At 37.2% G+C, this 7,921-nt stretch overlaps 1 protein-coding gene across 2 annotated transcripts in view; it reads left to right on the top strand.

Moving 5' to 3' along the window:
* LOC106871074 (long-chain fatty acid transport protein 6) overlaps positions 1-7,921 on the top strand; it is a 63,682-nt gene that overhangs the window by 7,501 nt on the left and 48,260 nt on the right. The window lies entirely within an intron of this gene.

The following is a 7,921-nucleotide window of genomic DNA, read 5'->3' as shown; positions in this document are numbered from 1 at the left end:
CACACACACACACACACACACACACACACTCACACACACATTCACACATTTTAATATTTTCGAGTAGTATATTCCTGGTTGTGCCATATAACCGGTTAGAAAGTTAACATTGATTTCGTATCTATTATTACACTTGGCAACACAACAGGTTTCCTCACAGTTTCTGTCTACCAATTTGATTCACAAGGCAGTGATTGAAGACATTTGCCCAAGGTACTGCGCATTGGAACCGAACCTGAAACCATCTAGTTACAAAGCAAGCTTCTTAAGAATACAGCCGTGCCTATGCATTTAGTATTGAAATAATAGGAAGCGAAAATGTTATCAAGAATTAATCTGGGTCACTTTTCAACTTTAAATGAAATAGCACATGAACACAATGATTAGAAAAGATTAAGAAGAAAAATAACAATGTGCTTGTTTTGGAAAAAGAGTATACTAGAAATAAACAACTCTTTAGAGCAGGATTAAGAATAGATTTTAAAATTTTGGTTCTATATAATGACTATTGCAGTCTGCTGGGTGTTTTTGTATCATATATGTATTATATATGTAATAATGATAGGTGCAGACTTGACTGTGTGGCAAGAAGATTGCTTCCCAACCACATAGCTCTAGGTTCAGTCCCACTGTGTGGCACCTTGGGCGTCTTATACTACAACCTTGGGCCAACCAAAACCTCATGAGTGGATTTGGTAGACGGAAAGAAGCCCACCATATGTGTGTGCGTGTGTGTCTTTGTGTCTGTGCTCATCCCTCACCACTGCCTGACAACTGTGTTGGTGTGTTTACATCCCCATAGATAGTTTAGCTGTTTGGCAAAAGAGGTTGAAAAAGTACTGGGGTTGCATCATTTAACTAAAAATTCTTCAAGGCAGTACCCCAGCATAGCCACAGTCTAATGATTGAAAAGGTAATTAGATTATATCTTGTGCACTTTATTGTGTTTTGTTATGTGTCTGATCCCTCTATTTGTAGAAAATTGTCTTGCATAAACCAGTCTGTGGTGCAAAAAAATGTCAAGGACCACTGCTTTAGACTTCAGCACATCAAATAATTTTACAGGTCAAAGAATTCACTACCAAACTGATTGTATAAAAATCAAGCTCTGGAAATGAACATTTAAAGAAAGAAATGAGTATGTGAATACTATTACCTACGAAATTCAAGCTTCTTTTTTTAAGAACGCATGGCACTAGCAGACAGAATGGAAAAGGCATTACCTCGGATGCTAGTGAGGGAGATGCCCAGGAACAGCCACTCTGATGCGTGGGGCTTGCACTTGTGGACAGCAATCTCTACCCCGATAGTGGTGAGCAGGGATATGGTCCAGGGACCAAAGAATAATGGAGGTCACAACTGCCACAGACTCAACCATAAACTTATCATTGATCAACCATTGCCTTGACAGTTTTTTTTTTTTTTTTTGCTCTGTCTGATGAGCAGGAGAGCCTAGGCTGGTTGCTGACATCACCAAGTTGCCACTGGAGAAGGTGTCACAGCAAGTGGCATCTCAGATGAGGTGTCTATTGCCACTGAATGGGGAAATTATCATACCATCCAGCCTTAACCCTTTAGTGTTCAGGTTGCTCTGTCAGCTATAATGCATATTCATTCACATCCTTTTGAATTTATCCTGCATTATGGCGCAGGAGTGGCTGTGTGGTAAGTAGCTTGCTTACCAACCACGTGGTTCCGGGTTCAGTCCCACTGCGTGGCACTTTGGGCAAGTGTCTTCTACTATAGCCTTGGGCCGACCAAAGCCTTGTGAGTGGATTTGGTAGACGGAAACTGAAAGAAGCCTGTCATATATATGTATATATATATATATATATATATATATATATATATGTGTGTTTGTATGTCTATGTTCCCCCACCATCGCTTGACAACCGAAGGTGGTGTGTTTACGTCCCCGTAACTTAGCGGTTCGGCAAAAGAGACCAATTGAATAAGTATTAGGCTTCCAAAGAATAAGTCCTGGGGTCGATTTGCTCGACTAAAGGCGGTGCTCCAGCATGGCCGCAGTCAAATGACTGAAACAAGTAAAAGGGTAAAAGAGAGTATGTTGTAGCCTTGAGATTTCGATGATGTGATTGTTTATATTTAAAATGACATACTAGGGTAGATGTGTAATTTCTTCAATGCACTGACATACCCTAAAATGTCAGCTTAGTTTGAGAAATGCAGGTGCAATATGGACTTATAGAGCTTATCATTAAGAGCATGTTTTGATTAAATGGAAAAGTTTTATGTTGTGAGAGCACAAACTCTATCACATCACTGTGTAAAAGCCACATCATTTCTGTATGATAGAAAAGGCCTGGATATTTTGCATCCCATCCTTAAATTACTCATGGAAAAGACATGTATTAGGTGCATGTGCTTTGAAGGCATTGACAATCTTAAGGCATTGACATTGTTCATGATACTCTTTGAAGGTATTGACATTGTTCATGATAGTCTTCACTTCAGAATCTATCTGCTTCACAATCAAAGATTGACAATGGATCAAACACTGAATAACTTCAGTTCTAGAGTTCAGCTCATTTGTCTAAGTCATAAACTGTTATAATGTGGATCCTCCTCCACCTGTATGTTGTTGTTGGCCTTGTAATATTTTTGTTGCCATTATTATGTTGTGGCTGTATTCCATGTCTATTGTCTTTGACTCGTCTATTGTGATATCGCTGATAGCACTGTAAGTCAATGACTTTGTAACGTCTACCTTGACGGTAATTTGAACTCAATATATATCACGTAACTGACACTGACTTCAACTGAAAAACTCATACGACTCTACTACTACTGACTGACTTCTACAATGACTGACTGTCTGACTGTCAAGTGAGAAAGGGTGTACCATTTCACTATAACATCTTCCCTTTTAGTCTATATTTTTTTTTGTGGAGCAAGTAATTTTATTTTACTTTATTTGCCCATCCTCCTATTTTTGTGGGGTTTTTTTTCCAACTTAATATTCTTTTCTTTTTGGTGTTTAATTGTAGGAACTTTGTGCTCTTCTTTTTTCTTCCACTTGTATGCATGGGTTCAACCACCTGTAATGATGTTGGTACCTAGAATGTATCACACAACCATTCCATAAGTTCTTCCAATCTGTCTAGTTCATTTTCTATGAATCTCTTCTTCAAATAATTTCTATGTTTTTTTCAATACCTTTTCTGCTTTTTCATCATTTTTTCTATGTACTTTGTAATTTTACCTTCTTCCCAGTACTGTTTTCTGCTTTTATACGACCTCATGTCATATAAAATTTTGATATGTCTTTCCTGGCACTTTTTCTTTCCTCGCCAGGTAACAGTTTATCAAAACTGATTTCACCTTCCTGGCAAATATCAGTTCTGCTGGTGAGCTTCCTGCTGGTGTATCAGGGTCTTGTGTCACCCTGTTATATGCTTAGGAATTGCTGCAGGGCGACTTCATCTGTGACTTCCTTGTTTGCTTTCCTTAAAGTTCTTTTAAAAATGTCCAGAAAACATTCTGCCTGTCCATTTGATCTAGAATGGTAAGGCACTATTGTTTTATGTTCTACCATGAACATTTCGCAGAATTTTCTAAATTGTGTTCTATTATCAGATACAATCACAATTGTGTTCTATTATCAGATACAATTACATCTGAGATGCTGAATCTTGTGAATAATTCATGCAAGAAATCTATTACAATTGAAGCAGTTGGTTTTTTGCACTTAACAATTTCTGGCCATTTTGTAAAACTGTCAACTACAACTAAGTAGTAATAACCATTTAACGGACCCACAAAATCAATGTGCAGTCTTGTCCATGGACATTTTACTTCTGGCCAAGTTTCCCATTTTTGAGTAAGCAATTTTGCTGCCAGAGCACATCGTCTGCAGCCTTTTACTATGTTTTCAGCTTCCTTATCCATCTTTGGCCAGTACACATAACTGTGCATAAGCATTTTCATCCTTGCGATCCCTAATCTCCAATATGGAATTCTTTCACTACCCTTTGGCCATAAATCAGTATGCTGTTGCATATTGAATATATGTTTACATCTTGTTGTTTTTTCCTACTGAACCTATTTATGTTTCCTTTAGCTGACTTCAGAGTTTTCTTTGTTTCATTAGCAAACTTATCTTTTGACATATGTTGCTTTATCTTCTCCAGAGTTGTTGGTAACTCTTGTACAATGTTCCACATTATGTGTTTAATTTCCCCTTCGGCTCTTAGGGCTGCTATTACTGTGTCCTCAAATGGTTCTTAAAAAGTTATCTTGCAAATACTTTTGCCAATGAAATATTTCTTTCCTGTAACACCATACACTACTTTATTTGATTTAAATAATTTTGGCTTACTGATTTGCTTCCATGTTTCTTCATTTATGATAGTGATATCATTCCCCATGTCTAATTACATTTTGATACTAGTGGTTTCGATTCTCACTTTGATGAATTTTCTGTTCATTGAATAAACTTTTTTCTCTGATGACAAACTATTTGTTTTTTCTCATTTGGTCCAATTTTTCATCATCTTAGTCTTGCAGTGTGATTTAATGTGTCCCATGGTCCCACAATGAAAACACTTCGCATTTTTGAATAGGCACTCTTTTCTCAGATGCCTACCAATACATGCCATACATACTTCCTGATATATATCATGCTTTTCGTAACACACTTTATCTGTCTTCTTACTCTTTTGCACTGGTTTTATCTGTAAACAATCTCTGTGTTTGATTTCTTCTGTGTTGTGTCTTACTTTTAATATCCTATTGCATTCTTCTGACAGTTTCTGGAGAGTTATATTCTTGTTCATTTCTAGCTTTGTGAGAATTTTCATTCTGACTCCTGCGTCCTTTTTAGCAGTAAGTTCCTGAACAAAAATCAGGCACTTGAATGTGTCTGGAGTTTGTTTATCCATTTTAAATCTCTTGCACTCTCTGTTCACTCTACTGGCATATGTGATAAAGTCTTCATCATTGCTTTTCTCAGTGTTCAAACACTTCCAACATGTGTTGAACAACGATGTTTTTACACTAAACATCCTACATAAAATGTCAATTGTCTTCGTGAAATTTATGTCAGAAACATTTTTAGGCAATATAAAGTAACAATATTTCTCATGCTCTATCATTGCTGGTTTCCTCAGAATTAGTTGCGTTTTCATTTCATCCGTCCAGTCTTGGCATTCTTTTCCGAAAATTTGTTCAAATCTTCAGTAATATGCCTCGAAAGTAGTTCCTTCTTCTGGGTCATGTTTAAATTTATTTATTGAATTTACTACATGGTCTGACAAAAACATATTTGTCAGTTTTGTTACCAACTTCATTAGCTGTAGCATTAGTTGCTGTAAAATTTGTTTTTGTTCTTGTTCTTTGAGTTGTTATTGTTGCTGTTTTTGAAACTCAGCTAGACCTGCTAACAAGTTTTCCATAATTCTTTGAATTTTTTGTAAAAAACGTGCAGCAAAAATGTTAGCTACTCCTCTGTTGAGTTTTTAATTTTTCCACAGGAAAATTTTTCAATGTCATCTGTGTCAATTGTTTACTTTATCATGAAAAAATTTTTTTTTTCTTTAACATGGTCCATGTGAATTGTTTATATCCTCATTGCCACTGTTATAACGTGGATCCTCGTCCACTTATATGTTGTTGGCCCTGTAATATTTTTGTTGCCACTATTATGCTGTGGTGGTATTCCGCATCTATTATCTTTAACTCATCTATTGTGCTATCACTGATAGCACCACAAGACAATGACTTTGAAATGTCTACCTTGACGTTAACTTGAACTCGTATATGTCATGTGACTGACACTGACTTCGATCAAGAAACTCGTACGACTCTACTACTACTGACTGACTTCTAGAACAACTGACTGTCTGACTGTATAGTGGTTGGTTCATACCACTTTGCTACATGATAAGGGGTGTACCATTTCACTACAGCATAAACTCTCACTCACTTGTCCTGTCATGTCTGGAACCCTATCAAAAGATATCAATACAATCCCTTGAATAAGTAGGGATGTAGTAGTATTGAGGGAAGTGACTTTGTGCTAGGTGTTGAGGCTAAGATATATAGCAGAACAGTGGTTCTCAGTTGGAGTCCATATGGCCCCTGAGGGTCCATATAATATTTTGGGGAGTCTTTGTAACAAAATAGTAAATTGGGGATCCACAATAGTATTTTAAGGGTTTCTGAAAAAAATTTGCTTTAGATGTATGTATTGGGATGTATTGCAAGAAACAGCTGGGTTTCTTTCTCTAACGTTTTACATAGTTCAACCTACATAAGTGACTATGTGAAGAACAAAATAGGAATTTTGAAAGACATTTCTATAAAACCAGTTTTTAAACATTGAGTGACTATGGTGGTCCACCAGAACAAGATAATAATCAAAGGGGTCCATAGATAAAAAAATGGTTGTCGACCCCTGTATTAACAGAACAGGGATGGGTGTCTTGCTGTAGAGGAGATGCATAGCTACCTAGCTGGAAAGAGACAAAAAGATGTAGTAATGCAGTGTCAGGATGTTCTCTCAAGAGAGAATCGTGGGGGGAGGGGAAGTGGGGGTAGTAAGTTCATGAGAGATGGGGATAGAAGTGAACAAGAGTGGAAGGATGGTCAATGGTGAATATCAAGAGGAGAATGTGAAAGAAATAGGAGTGAGTTAAGGAGGGAGGTGGAAGTAATAATTGGCAGTAAAAGAGGGTGGGGTGGAGGGCAGCAATAGTAACATTGTGCTGAAGTGTGTGGAAGTGGGTGAGAGAGAGAGAGAGAGAGGGATGCTCAGTGACAGAGATAGAAGTCAGAGGTATATGGGGGTGGATATAGTGAGTGATAAAGGTGGGTGGGAGTGGGCATGGTTTTCATGCACACGTGTACACACATGCACACATATGCATGCGCACGTGTACACACACACACACACACTCTGCCTGAATTTCTGTAGTGAAATTGTTATACCTTGATATATTTGATAATGTCCTCTTATTTGTTGTTAAAGTCACAGCATTTCACCCACCCTACCCTTTTGTCCCTCTTTGGGGAAATGTTATAGTTAGTGATGTTCTCAGAATTTAGAACTGGACACTCTAATGCATACTTAGCAACAGCCTGTTATTCCATTGACCTTACCAAGGATATTCTACTACTTGTGGTGCCACTAGATAGTTATACTTCAACCAGAATATTTACAGCTTGATTTACCCAGGGATTTGAACTCATGTTCACTAGCTAAACTATTACTACACTTAATACTTAATACTTTTATATTCACTATACCAGTGATTCTTAGGATAATGAGGCAGAGGAAGCCAGGAGCATTAAAACTACCTTTTCTCTTATATTTATAGGTTTAGTGTTCTTTCTCTTGTAATTAATGGTGTTCATTTCTATACTGGCCTACTTAGAAAGTTATCAAAGGTCAACATATGTGCTGATTCTTTTTATCATTTTATCCCCTAGTGTCATGTCCTATTTGTTATCACAACCTTTTAGCCATAGCCATGGCTTCTCTTGTCTCTTCACAAATAAATTTATATCTTTACAATGCTCCTCTGAAAATAAATTTCTTATGCTTCTACAATACACAAAACATTTTAACTTTATTTTATAACTAGCAGAAATACCCGGCTTTGCCCGGGTTAAAGAGAATAATGAAATCTAAAAACGCCGTCTAGACTACGCAACCCTCAACTGTTAGTAGCTATGATACCATATTTCTACATTAATAACTCTTCAATCCATGCCAGCATGGAACATAGACATTAAGTTGAATGCCAGTCTCTCATCTAGGAGGGCCTTGAAATCAATGTTACCAACTGGGGACTATGTGTGTCGTAGTGATAATAAAAAGACCCAAAGGATGTCTGCAACGAAATAATTTTACTCAACACTTTGCAAGTGAATCAGTGGAGGCAAAGATGCGTCTCATTTA

This window comes from Octopus bimaculoides, chromosome 2 (assembly GCF_001194135.2).
Source record: "Octopus bimaculoides isolate UCB-OBI-ISO-001 chromosome 2, ASM119413v2, whole genome shotgun sequence".
Lineage (NCBI taxonomy): Eukaryota > Metazoa > Mollusca > Cephalopoda > Octopoda > Octopodidae > Octopus > Octopus bimaculoides.
The sequence above is the reverse complement of the archived record's forward strand: the minus strand, read 5'-3'. Positions and strand labels throughout refer to the sequence as shown.